The sequence below is a fragment of the Varroa jacobsoni genome, unplaced genomic scaffold, assembly GCF_002532875.2.
Source record: "Varroa jacobsoni isolate VJ856 unplaced genomic scaffold, vjacob_1.0 scaffold_694, whole genome shotgun sequence".
Taxonomy (NCBI): domain Eukaryota; kingdom Metazoa; phylum Arthropoda; class Arachnida; order Mesostigmata; family Varroidae; genus Varroa; species Varroa jacobsoni.
In genome coordinates this window covers 48,124-62,103 of record NW_019213596.1, presented here as the reverse complement: position 1 = coordinate 62,103, position 13,980 = coordinate 48,124, and the positions used below count along the sequence as shown (strand labels likewise).

At 45.3% G+C, this 13,980-nt stretch overlaps 1 protein-coding gene across 1 annotated transcript in view; it reads left to right on the top strand.

Moving 5' to 3' along the window:
• Nucleotides 1-13,980, top strand: part of Mef2 (myocyte enhancer factor 2) — a 104,781-nt gene that overhangs the window by 58,839 nt on the left and 31,962 nt on the right. The window lies entirely within an intron of this gene.

Genomic DNA, 13,980 nt, shown 5'->3' with positions numbered 1-13,980 from the left:
CATCTTCACACGTACATATGTATTGAATATAGAAGCATAATCTTAATCTGTCCGTGTAAGCGTATCGACAGGATCGGATCTGGGTTCCAACCGTTTCTGTGTCCTTTTATTACAGGGTCTCTGTGTATGCATGTGAATGAATGTATTGTTCAAGCGCATATACAGTGTAAAATGCCGGTGTCAGGATAATGTCAGGAGCGCGCATGCGTTTGCCTGGAAATCTAACAGTTTTTTATTTCTACAGCGCGTTCCTATTTGCTCCGTGCATTGCATAGGCCTGTTCACAAACTGTTACATAAATACACCTGTTTATCCACATATATATATATATATATATATAGGATGAATATTTCAGCCTTGGTGGTTACCGAAAAGTTAGGAATCAACAATCCGCTTGTGGGGGCCGGTCGACTTCCCCCTGAATTTCAATTCTGTTGACCCGTGGACCGACCGGAATTCAGGCGAAGTAGATTGGACTGAAATACTGATAAGAACCGCGAAAAAATCTTGTCTGTATCTGTGTGCGTGTCTGGCCGTGCAAGAAGGCACTAGTACGTAACAATCATATATGCGATAGCAACATTCAAATCGTTATTGCCTTCGCTCGCATCGTATAAATCAGTCGGCCAGACAAGCGTATTAGGTTAGACAAGGCTAACGCTAAAAAAAAAAATAATATTCCAAAAGAAGGTTGCCGAAAAGCCATTGCTATACAGTAAAGAAACGGCAGCTGTCTAAAAGGACCACGACGTGATCTGAAATGCCGAGTTAATTGGCTAGACCAAGTAGCGAAAGTGTGTTATGTAAATATCTTAAAAAAGGATTATAGGCGAGTGCTTTTGTCAACTCCTACTTAAACGCCTAGGAGAAGCAAAGGATCCGTATGTGACCGGCGTTACATTAGCGCCTATACTCCCCTCTAAGCGAATCAGCGTGCTTACTGTAGGAGAATTGTCCTTTGATGCCGCATTGTACATTCAAAAACTACAAGGGCAATGTACTTGTTTTACTCGTTCATTGCATGAACCCAGGTAGAAACTATGCAAAACACAGCAACACACGTTTCCAGCGGCTTCGATTTCGTTCTGACGGCTCTCTGAATACGGAGTACTTACACAAAGAGAGATAATCGACGCCTATTATGCGCTCTGGGGCTAGTCACCATACAAACGGACGCAGCGTCGTATCGTACCCTTTCCGTCATTACTCCGCAAGCAAAACGACTCAGCTACGACACGAGTCGCATCCGATGGAGGCTGACCTCCCCCCGCGACTCTTCCGACACAGACGCAACCGTTAAACAGTTACAACAGCGACTTATTTGCTTCATTGGTTCTGATGATGGCAGCAACAGCAGTAAGAGCGCAAGTATTACTCGTTAATTCTCATGGTCTAACAGTCTATCATCTCTGACAGCGCTCGATCCAACTGTGCTGGCTGGCCTATCTGCCGAACTAAGCAAAGGTAACTCGTGCCACCGCCGCGGAAAGCCTATTCAATGCTACCGCACCGGCGCAATGCTATTACTTAGCTCTGTCACGATTGGAACTAGTCAGCTGATTGGCCGAGACATCTAGCTTAGAATCCGGCGAAGCCAGCAACTGCAGTAGCATATAGGATACGTTTCCCCGGCTCAATCACACTACTATTGCCTCCTAATGGGAACTCCGGTATCGCCGACTTTACAAACATCAAGTTTAAGCCAGGTCTCGTTGACCCCCCCCCCCCCCCCATCACCTTTTAGATTCCTTGTGAGACGCCCACGCGATCCCCCGCGTCAAACCTTTAAGTCGTAACCCGTTAATCGTTGTTCGTTCGTGTGGTGTCACCCGCCGTCTGTGAGATAACCGCAATCTCTACAAGATAATGGCACTGCAATAGACAGTGCCATACTAATGTATCGCCAGCAGCGACCACAGCAGTGTAACGGCATCGACGTGACCGTTAAGAGAAGGCGCCGTTGAACCCCCGAAGCCGGTAAACGGTAATCCTTGAGAGTTGAACCCTACCGACTTTTGCTAGTGAGCAGAATTGCCTTACAAGATGGTTGAATATTTAGCAACGGCGACCGCGTCGCCTCTTATCAGCTTTGAGGCTATCATTTGTGGCATCGTGCCAGCAGCAGAAACAACAACGGCAGCAGCCCCCTAGCATTCAAATGGCGGCGAAACAGCGTGGGGCATCGCTGATATGTTGGTATTTTCCGGCCCTGTGCAAGCAGCTCCTCTGTCCGCACTTGTGTTCAAGGCGCCAATTTACGGGTTACTACGCACTATGTGCAGGCTTAATCGCAGACCGCTCGGCGTCCGTGACAACGTTTCACTTGACGCGGCGCTGGCGGCGGTGGAAGGAGAACATGGCGGAAGAGAAGAGTCGGCCGCGTCCGTTAACAAAGCCGTGCGATCGTCGGAGAAAAGGAAAAAAACGAAAACAAAGAACAAAAAAACCGGCTGTAACCGGGGATTTAATGGTGAATAAATAACATTTATTTACAGCTGGTTTGTCATAAGTTAGTGTCGTTTGTCAGACACAGTGCGATATAAAAATAGAGGGGCAGCAGTGGCAAAATAAGAGGGCATCGAACATTCCTCTGTCTGCTTATGTATTCGTACATAGGAGATATCTCATAGTCAGCGTTATTAACGGCAGGTTAGTGAACAAATGACAAGTTTAACGAGGAATATCTACTGTCGTTAACCTACCGAACTAACATATTAATTAGTTAATTATTATTTATGGCACTCTCACACTTCAACTCTCAACCGATGTCAAGATTTTTTTCAAAACATAATGTTACGCAGCACAATAGTGGCATTATAGTTTTGTTAGCAAATTTTCAGCCAGTAGAAGGGGCTTGATCCTCTACCTTGTAACTTTATACAATAGCAAATTTTGCCCATAAGCTGCAAAGACTACTGCCGTAACGACCTATTTGTGTCTTCATATATTAATATAGTACAAAATATGTAGTGAGTATGCGCCAGTTCGTTGTTTAGAGCTTCCCCCGCTTTCAGTCCCTTTACAAGCAACTTCTGTCCAGCTTTCTCTGACGATCCCCCACATGGGTGACGTATTTATTTGCTGATCTTAGAGACACGTTTTGGTTTGAATCCAGGCATAGGGACACTTCATTTCGGGCTGGGAGCCATCAGTCTGACGGAATGCCTAACGGTGACGCCGACTGCAAAGCTCGAAACATAGAGTTTCCTCTGATTACAAGCACCCGAGAGTACGTCATAAGTTCGGCAGCACATAGATCAACGAATATGCAGTCCTGTAATGGCAAAAACCTCAAATATAAAATTGCCCCAATCCGTGCACCTCAGTAATCCTCAGGATGAATTTTTTTTTACCAGCATCAGCAAACTGACATGCTTCATCTGACGTCTGATCTTTCGCTCACTGAATAATGTCGTAAATACATCCTTTACCTTCCAGCCAATGTACATCTCAATTATACGGCACGAAAATACAATTTTTAACCCAGTGATGACATTGATCATAAAAATCGTCTGCTTTTCCAAAGAAATTTACACCACCACTGTTCCAGGGCCCGTATGGGGCAAGCAACACCTTGAGTGCTGGTTTCCAGCCTTTATCAACTTGAACGCATTTGTTTGCGCGAGTGGCTCGTCGTTTCAACGTGTCCTTGCTTTGTAGTCGTCGCCGTCGCCACGGATGACTGCGGTACCCGCCTGCGTCAGACTCTTTGACAATATGTAAGATAGTAGCACAGAGTGGTGACCTGTCTCCGGACCGCTAGAACGATCTCAGCTTGGTTGGTTGGTTAAGTAAGTGCACGGACAATCGACGTTGCCCGTTGGCCCTTGGATATTAGTTAGTTAGAAGGCAAACAAGTTTTATCCGTTTATCTTGTGGCTGTCGTAATAGTATTTGTCACCGCTGCAGTAATCACACTCTTCTATGACTGCTGCTGTTACACTGCTGGCTATTGGCCATTGTAACCGTTATTGAAGCTAAAGACAACTGTTTAGGAATACTCTGAGACGGGATCTGTTTCGAAACTGTGTGTATGTGTTTGTACAGGCCTGCGAGCTATTACCAGGACGCGCTTCGTCCGGTGCGTGATATTGCTGCCGTAAAAGTGCAGCAGTTCACTTGGTTTTATTTAGATAGTGCGGCATAAACCTTCTCTGCGTTCTACATAGGTGCGTTACTTATGGCGATTACCTAAATTTTTTCCCTTTCCTAACCTGCATCTTGCGATACCTCACATAGGATAACCTGCGTGGAGGTGACCAATGACGCAGGCTAGAAGGCAAACAGGCGCTCAACCATCTATCGTCGCCGCCGAACTAACTGCCCTCTCGCATGGCAGCGTCTTATCGTGAAGTTTCATCGCGTTGTGCAAGCCAATCATTTTTCATTGTTGCGCGCACTGTAGCAGTAATCTGTGCCGGCCGACTTTCGAAGTGTCGATACATGCATTTGTGCGGTCTGCTATAGTATTCGAACAAAGCAGCAATAAAAATACGTGAAGGAATAAAGAAAAATGTACAATTCGGAGTTAGGTGCGCAGGCACAACGCGCCTGAAAGGATTCAGTCAAGCTGACTGATCCAGTTGAATGACTGATGACAATCCTGGACGTAAAACTCGAAACGTTTAGGTTAACCGAGCAAAGACAATATCAATCTCTTGTTTACTAATAAGGCAAGCCTGTGACGGTCTCAGACTGTAATCAGTTTCTTTCAGCCCTATTCAGTTGTAGTGTAACACAATCTTGCTGGGCCCGATGAGCTTAAAAACATCTCTATGTGGTACGGCATAGTCTGCAACTCTTTACAGTCTTATTCTTTTCTTCCGCATCGCCCGACAGACACCACGTTCAATCATATTTACCTCAATGCTAACAATGTTGCATTGTTACATCGCCATTTATAGCCTCACGATCGTCTGTATCCTCTTCGTAGTAGTCTACTCCACCAGGGCAGCCTGTGTTCCTGCCTACCTATCGGTATCACCGCATCAACAGCAGCATCAACGGCGGTATATATACGGTATAGCGTAAACAATGGACCACGAACGTGGCACAGTGAAATGTCTACCTGTCTGAGTACACCGTTTCCGGTGGCGTGTTTTAGCTGCAGTGCATAAAAAAAGACTATATATCATCTGTGCTTTCGTCTATGTACGGCCGAACAGTAAACAAATGATCCGCCTCTATTAGATTCAGGGTATATAGTTCAGTAAGTCAAAGATTAAGGTTTCGGTGAGAGGATTACAACAGCTCTTTCTCGGCACGGCCTGTGGTCCCTTGATAAGCGACTGGATATGGCCTTAAGATGCGACGCTCAGATTCGCATTTGCAATTAGTAGTGTGAGTTTTAAGGTGGGCGAGCTGCCGGACGCAATGACGTGTTCGTGCAACGCACTCGTACGAAGGTACCCGAGAACACGTACAAGAACTATATATACGGAAATCGGCAGGGCCATTATAGAATGTAGTTGGCTAGGTTAAACCAGATATCCAGACATCTTTAGGGCAGGGAAAATCAAGTTAGAGAATCAAGTCATAGAAATAATAGACCGTTAAATAGCCTCAATGTCCATGGTTATAAACAGTTTGAAAGTCATCAAGCCCCAGTAATAAAAACGTGATTGTGGGTTATCGGTATCGTTGGCGTATCCACCAAAGCACGAAAGTCGCCGCCTGAATCTTCTGTGTCTTCAATTCTTCGCCAAGTATTGGACCGCAGTGAATAAAGATCGTTGGCTGGCTTTGACCACCGGCTTGGCGGCATACGGTGTAAAGTGGTTGGCGGATAAAGTACCTCTCACCAGCTACAAGACGGATGTCTGATGATCTTCGCTAAGCGGTTTGAAAGTAAGGAAACATCTAACCATGCCGAATGCCCGCTTCGAAGATATAAGAGCATTCTAAGGTGGACGTGGTTATTGAAGGTGCTGAGCTGCGTCGCGTGCAAACTTTGCCTTGTAGTACTACAATTTAATTCCTATTGTATGACAGTACTTCCAAAACAACTGCAATTTTCATCTTCTCCTTATAGATATCGAGGACAAAAAGCGCAATCAAATTCACGAAGTTTGTTATATTACTAAAAGAGAAAGAAACATTTAATGAACGCAAACAGACGTAACAATCTACTATTACTTATTATCTGTTGCCGGTGGTAATATTAACACTAGCCCCGAAGTGAAACGCACTTTAGCAATCTTTTCTTCAAACGTCCTTCCTTAACGAAGTTTTAGTTTTGCCCCAAAACACAATACGGCCATGAAAATATTTAAAAAAAAATCCTTTACCTAGACTCCATAGTGAAACCCAGAGTCTATTCGATTTTTCTCTAAGTTCTAAAATTTCTTTGCGAAACAGTTTCATCAAGACAGAAAACACTTCGGTAGGACCCGGCAGGCGCTAATGCTTTGGCCCGATTTGTCCATATCAACAATCCGCACGCGCTGCCGTCCCCAACGATTATGATTATACGCCTAACACAAGCAGCCTATATCTATAAATGTATAGAAACGCAGATATTTTCGAAAGCTCACTACATTTCAATACAGCTTTAGTATTGTCGATCGCACTAGTAGCGGCCTGTCGCGGTTTCGCCCTTTCGTTGTAGTGCCGCGCCTTGTAGGTCTTACTAGTTGTCTGTACACTTCTTGAACACCGCCGCTGTTGCTAAAAGCGCATAAACGCGGACGCGATCACCACCAGCATACCCTCATACCAACGCCGGCGGCTTGCCTAACCCGTCGTCTTGGTGTCCCAGCACGTCTCAACGAACATCAACCCAAACTGCAACAGCAAAGAGAGATAGCGAAGTAGTTAACTGAGGGACATAGCGAGGTTCTCTTTCAGAGTCTGACTATTACCTTCCCATTGTAACGGGTACTCGACGAAGCTACAACAATTTTTGTACTCACCTGTCTTTGTAATGGTTGCTGAGTGTCGAGCGTTGCCAGGGCGAGTTGAATCGAAAAATTATCTAGTTGACTGCTGCTGTCGTCTGCTGCTACCGACGGCGATGAGGGTGACGAATGATGATGATGATTGTTGTTGATGACGATGATTCTGTTCTAACTGACCACAATCTCGGTTTCACTGTCGTTGTGAGTGCCATCGACATGGCTGTTGGCTACGGTACAACCAGTACTGAACTATAGTCGGTATGTAGCACCTTGGGTAATAAGCCAGCAAGAGGCGAGCTACAGGCACTGGTGCGTGGAACATTCTCTGGCGCTGCGATGCCCAACCTAGTGACTGAGTACGAACTGAGGGTTGAGTGCGGTTCGACCGCTCTATTTAACCCACGGCTGTACCTTTGCCATTACTTTATAGTGTTCCTACCTTCACCGCTGCGCTCGCTTGGCTTATGGGCCAGCGAAGGTTGGCCTTTACTGGCTGTCTTTTTCGGTTTTCTTCAGCCGGTGTCCGAGCATCGGGAGCACGACGACATCCCAGCACTAGCGATGATGATCATGATGTCATCGTCTCGTTCGTCTGCTGCGATGATGGTGTTCGCATAGGGGGTGGGCTAAGATAGGCGATAGACAGTGGAAGACTCTTTTACAGAAGGGCACCGGTACGAGTATCAGAACAAATGGCGATTGAAACCAGGGCCGCGGTCCCACGAATGATCAGCGAAGAGAGAAAACAACCACGGGCATAGCAGAATTGACTGCTAGGAAATGTTGACTATACGATAAAGAATGAAAGAATTCGAGAGAGAAAAAAAAAGGAGGTGAAAGAGAGGCTTCGCTACCACAGCCAATGATGATGCGGAGTAACCATTACTCAACGTCATCTCGAGCTGCTACTGAGACAGGGGTGGCACCATTGCTAACGGCAAAAACTACAGCAGTTCACAACCATTCTGACTGCATAAATGAAAATTACAGTGGTGCGAGTCTCCTCATCGGCCGATATGTTCCCGAGCGCGTCAGGTCCAGGTCTAGGCCACATCAGAGGGAGGGGGCGATCGAATATGACTTAAAGCGACAGAGAACTTCGAAGGGCAAAGAGAACTGCAGTCCCCAGGAATCGTCTGTATCGATGGATATAGACAATGCTCAACTGCGCACGTCTGAATCGGGGGTTGGGGGGCAAGGTGAAAGTGGCGCCTGTCAGCCTGGGAACAGATCAGAAAAACTTGGCTTGCGTATAGGTTGGCTATCATCAGCGTTGTGGCTATCTGTATTCGAAGCAAAAAGTCGAGAGGGGTAATCGGTAAAAGCCCGTTCTATGGATATATAGCATTAGTGGGGGGAAACTAGCTGCGGAAACTTTTTTTTTTAGCGTTTATAGATTTGACACGTCATGGCGATAGATAGGTAGATAGATGAGCGTTAGTGAACAACAATGTCTCGTCACAAAGCTAAGGGGCAAAGGAGACTAAAATAGCAACTTGAAAGGGGGTAGGCACGACGAAACGCAGTCCGAAGTGTCTCATCACTTTACTACTGTGATATGTTCATTATGACGATTTGTCGTTATTCTATGGTCATCGTTCGCTATATAGTTATAAATGTGTATTTATAATAATATTTTGCTTCGTGGCGTGTATGTAGAGCGTGATGCTGATAAGATCAATACAATGAAGTGAACTTGCGCATCGCGATAAATCATCAGGCCTACGGTTGTTTACCAAGACCTGTTATTCATCTACTAAACAAAAGCAATGAGATGTATTCGATGATACCATTCGAAAACTCTGCTAGCTCTCTTGTGTAGCTGGAGACATACTCAAGCATTACGTGGGGTTCGGTACGAAGCGTTCGCTCTAAAGCCAGCCTTGCATCTTTAGCTCTTATCTGGCAAGCCCTGTTCGCTAAGGTGAATCAAGAGTCATACGGCTAATGTTCTCGCAGGCCCTCTCAAAGGCTATAGCGTAAGTGTGATATTTTAAAGAAAGTGCATCAAAATCCGGCCCTCCGTGCAAACGCAGTGCCAATAAAAGACGCTAGCGTGAAATATATTTTACTGCTATCGCTGTCGGCGTGTGTCTTCGCTTGAATTCTACGATTGACCTATTATACTTTCGCTATTACTATCACCATTAAGCTTGCGAGACCCAACTCGATTCGTATAAGTTCATTTTAACTTCGATCCTGCGTAGGGAGGGTGGAAAGTTGTACAGTAAAGTATAATAGATTGATTTACTCAGAAGAATTTTGCGTTCGCTCTATGGCATTTCAGAGAACAACTTCACGGCACTGTTAATCTTTATTGGGGCCTTCACCGACACATCTTAGAGAACGGCCCCGCTCGGCTGGTTTTGCATCACTCCTATTTCACTTTAGCCCGCACATCGAAATAGGCTTATAGGCATAATTAACTCTATTTCCTCCCGCGACATTATTATTAAGTTTAAATATCTATACCTCTTTTATTCACCCAACATGCACGAGATAAATTAAGTAAGAGGAAACTGCGCTAGAGATCAGCGTCTTACCTAAATGATGAATTCAGTTCGATTGTCTGAAACGCAACGCTGGCGTTTTTGTGTTGCAATAGCAGCATTAACATCAGCAGCTACTGCTTTCTGAAGCCGTATCAATGTCGATGAAGATGACTTGCTAGGTTCTTCATCTGTGTAATAAGTAGTGAACTATCTCTGCCGCTGCCGCTACTCCCCCTCCCGAAGCGAACACGTCCGTACTCGTCCGCTGACCCAAAATGTCAACTCGACATAGCTTCATAAGGCATGCCGGGTTCAACAATGATGGGTCGCCTGTCGTAAGTATCGCCGTAACGTCGAGGGAGCAGGAACATCAAGTCCTATTATTACCATCGTCAAAAACTATCTTGAGAAGCATCTCAATGTGGGATCTACGGGACATCGGTGCTTAATAAGCAAATGCAAGCAAGTGCAGTGAACACGTATACTGTGTATAGTATTTAGTAGAGTTTCTTATCCCTTGGTTTAGGCTAGCCTAGGAATCAAGCAGCCTTTACTTGGTTAGCTAAAGGGAAACCTACTTACTTAGCTCCGTTTTCAGCTTGCCATCTAGAGAATTACCGTGGACAAGTCCCGCACTGGAGACTAGTACGATTTTGCTTTGTATTCCATTTGAACAGAACACGCTTAGCCATTTACCTATAGGACCTGTGTCTCAACGTATGGCCGTTTCTTCCTTCGACGTTCGAGGTTCGGCCCCATCCGGCTTCAGGCGTTCTCTAGGTAAACCTCGCAGTATAACCGCAACCTCGGCGACTTTTACGATTCATTGGTGTGCTTGATAATTATAGCTACTACTCATTTCGCCGCTGCTGCCGCCTATGACAATCCCAATGACGGGAATAAAAACAGTTGCGGCAAAGTTTATACAACAACGGTCATAGTAGATATAAAGCGAAAGCCGTAACGCGTAAGATATTGTTTTCAACGTTGTTTTTAGCATTGGCGTTGACTACTAGCCGTGCCGGGGTAATCGCCAGAGGCGATAGGTGTATTCGTGAAATCATATGAATACCTACATATGCCTATTACCTCTATAACAATGAGTCAATTCAAGGCGAGGTTTTGGTGCGTCATAACTGGAGAGCCACTGAGACAAAGCAGACGAGGCAGTAACAGAAAATACAACTTCGTGAGTCGAAATGGTCACAGTGACAAGGAAACAGAGTGATGAAGTAAAAAAAAACCTGATTCAACAATTGATATAGCCACATGCAATGTTTAGCTGACCGGTGTTAATGAGAATACCGCTATCTTCTGCAGTGAATGAAATTGTACAAAGGCTCCTCGTGTCATCCTCTTATTTGCTAATTTGAAAGCAACTACAGAGACGTGCACCCAATGAATCTTGTCTGATTATGATCCAATGCACGCTTACGGATTGATGGATAACGGATTTGAAAGAAAGCGGAGTCAGCTGCTTTTTTGCAGGTGCTTTTCCCCTAAAACAACAAATTGTCTGTACTATTGTAACAGAATGGCCGCTTTGTTCTCATTAAGATCAACTGTGGAAGTGCTGTTAAAGCTACGAATTGCTGGATAGAAATGCGAACCAAACATATACAGTCATGGAGATATGGATAGACCGTACACTTATATGGTGACCGTAAGAGTCTATTTATAGGGTTGCGGTGTTAATGACCGTCGTGAGGTAGTCTGTACGCAACTCTATACATGAAAAACCTTTTGCGAACATATTAATAGGCTTCCGTTGGATAGCCGAAAGAATGATCAATTTCCTATTTTGAAAACTTTCCGCACAGGTCCATGTACCACATAAAATAAGCACCACATGTCGCCCAAATACCCAAAATGTCGTACAATATATATGTATATATAGCACGTCGGTAAGAAGTACAGACCAAAAACAAACAAATAGCATTCGATGTGTTCGATTTGTGTTATATTTATCGAGTGTTATATTTAATCTACTATAAAAAGTTCCATCATTCTGGGCCTTTTGTATATATACGCATCTACAGTAGTCCCGCAGCTTGATCCGCGTAATTATTCGAGTCTGTATTCTGTGGAAACGAACAAGTAGACTCTGTTTCCGAAGACCTAAATTAGATAGGAAAGGATAACAACTTTGATGAGAAGTAGTCACCGACTTAGTGATGGATACCCCAGAAGCATCAACAGCAACCGCACTACCTGGTATTACGTAAAAATCACTGTTGTTATATAGGCCACCTGCTTCATCTGCCAACGACTCCGTTTGATTCATTGTCCCTCTCCGTAGACCGTTGTGGGTATATAAACTCACCATAACACAGCCAACTTTGCGGTTTGTGTCAATTTGATCAGTAAATGTCCCTATCTCATATCGGAGTGAATGTCATGATGATTGTTGCTCGTTTTGTGTTTCTATTCGTGATGGGTTACACGACTATGCTTGTGAATCATTTACAATATAAATGCGGGATCCTAAAACAGTACGCATCGACCGAAACGCTCATATACTAAACGCGATTGCGTGACCAGGCAGACAATGATCAGTTCAAACTTTAAAAAGTGTCTATTATTGTCAGCTACATGACGAAATGCTTGTTTTACGTACCAAACCTAATAATAATAATAATTAGTTGGGTAGTCCTTCCACAGTTACGATGGTGTTATGTGGTGGAGAGGAAGATGAAGACCTTCTATTAAATCTAGGCTCATGTAGGGTTTGTTTCGTGTCGGAAGTCGCCATCAGTCAACGGTGCTTAACAACAACAGAAGTATCGGACGTTAAACTTGAAATTTTTATTAGCTCTTACTCCCTCCCAGCGTACTCCATTTGGCCAGCAACTGCTAGCTGCATGTCACCTAGCGGCCTTCTTGTTAGCTTTTTTGTTGTTGCTGTCGTTGTTGTTTTTACTCTGCGCGGACTCTGCCGATCTAGTAAAAACTGGTGAAGCTAATTTTTTTCTATTTTCGGCGATTTTTTTCCTTAGTTTCTAGTTCTCTCCGCGTACATATCATCGTCTTCTGTCAATGCTCGTAGTGGCTTGCCAGTTTGTCTGCTCGATTCTACTTTCCGTGCTATGTATGTAGATCACCCATGCTTCTCCGTTCCCCAGTTCTCTTAGCACTGCAGCTTACCACAATTTGCCGGCGGCGTCCGCTCGACGATCACTCCGACTACTCGGTCTGTCTCCTATTGAAAGCTCAATTCTTTCATTGAGAGTTTGAAGCGCTCATGCTTAGCAGTTGCCGAACAGACTAAGCTCCAGCCCTACACACCTGGCGTCATCAACCCGCTGCATGGACTCTTGCTCCTATCGAGCTTTCAGAGCTAGTACAATACATAGGAACCCCTTGAACATGTCGGGTTGACGTTAGAACGGAATCATCCGTATCCCTCTTGCTGCAGCTTTCCAGGTGCTTTGTCTAGGCATGCCTACCTCGCGTATCTAGGTTGCTGACTGTTCTGCGCTCCAACCTCGGTGTGCACGTATCATCATTGCCTGCGACTACTTCTTCTACTGTTGCTGCTTCCAGATGAGCTTTCAGACATCGAACGATTCGGTAGTAGAAGTTACCGGATTGTCAACCGGCGAAACCGGCTATCACAGAAGGTACGCGGCTCGTCTTTCACTCACCTGGTGCTCACCGGATCTAGCGATTGTTCTCCGAGTGATTTTGAGACGCACTCAAACATCAAAGCGTATCGGAAGACGGGGGTAGATCCCTTCCCATACGCCCACGAGAAGCGTAAAGAGATTAGCACACAGACGGTGATCAGGGTGATCCATTGAAACTCGCTGCATTTGCTTCGTTGTCGAGTGAATGGTACGACGATGCCAGCAATCCATGTGGCCATGCAGGTCGTGGCGACAGCCATGGTACTATCTTCACTTTCCATCATCCAAGAATCCGACTTCGTGTCAACCTATTGCCGCCGCAATCATGGAGCAGTCTGCGGTCGGATGTTGTCGGCCTGCGCCGTGGCCTGCCTCGCTTACTGAATCGCCGTCTATGTGAACATGAATTAATCCCTCTTACTTTGTTTTGTCCTTGTAGGTCTACATTATCGTAGAGCTACCGGCCTCGTAATAACGTGGCGCGTGATTTGCAGCTAACGAGAATTCGTAGCCGTTGGGCGTTTGGCTTTGTCTGCGCGCTCGTTTCACCCGCCCCGTGCGCCGACTCAATGCGCAAATCGACAGTAGTTTCGATCTGATGGGCGAAGCGGCGACTTTTTTTTTCTGAGACACTGCAACTAGTGCTGTTAGTATTACTACCAATACTACCACTACTGGACGGGCGGGCGACCACAGACGATCGTCTAGTCGTATAACTGCTTTAGTTGGCTAGCTTGGCACGTCACACTCTGCGAGAGTTTACCGACCTGCAAGCTGATCCAGTTTGGCTGAGCTTAGCTGGTAGAAGACTGTGGCCTGACCCAGCCCGGGTGACTAGCGATCCATAGGAGAAGACATGGGAGTTTCTATGTATTTAGATTCCGCTAGAGTGCATGATAGAACTGAGTTTTTATGGTTGTTTCACATCTGGAAGCCTTCCGGACCAGCATCAGAAGCAACCGCAGA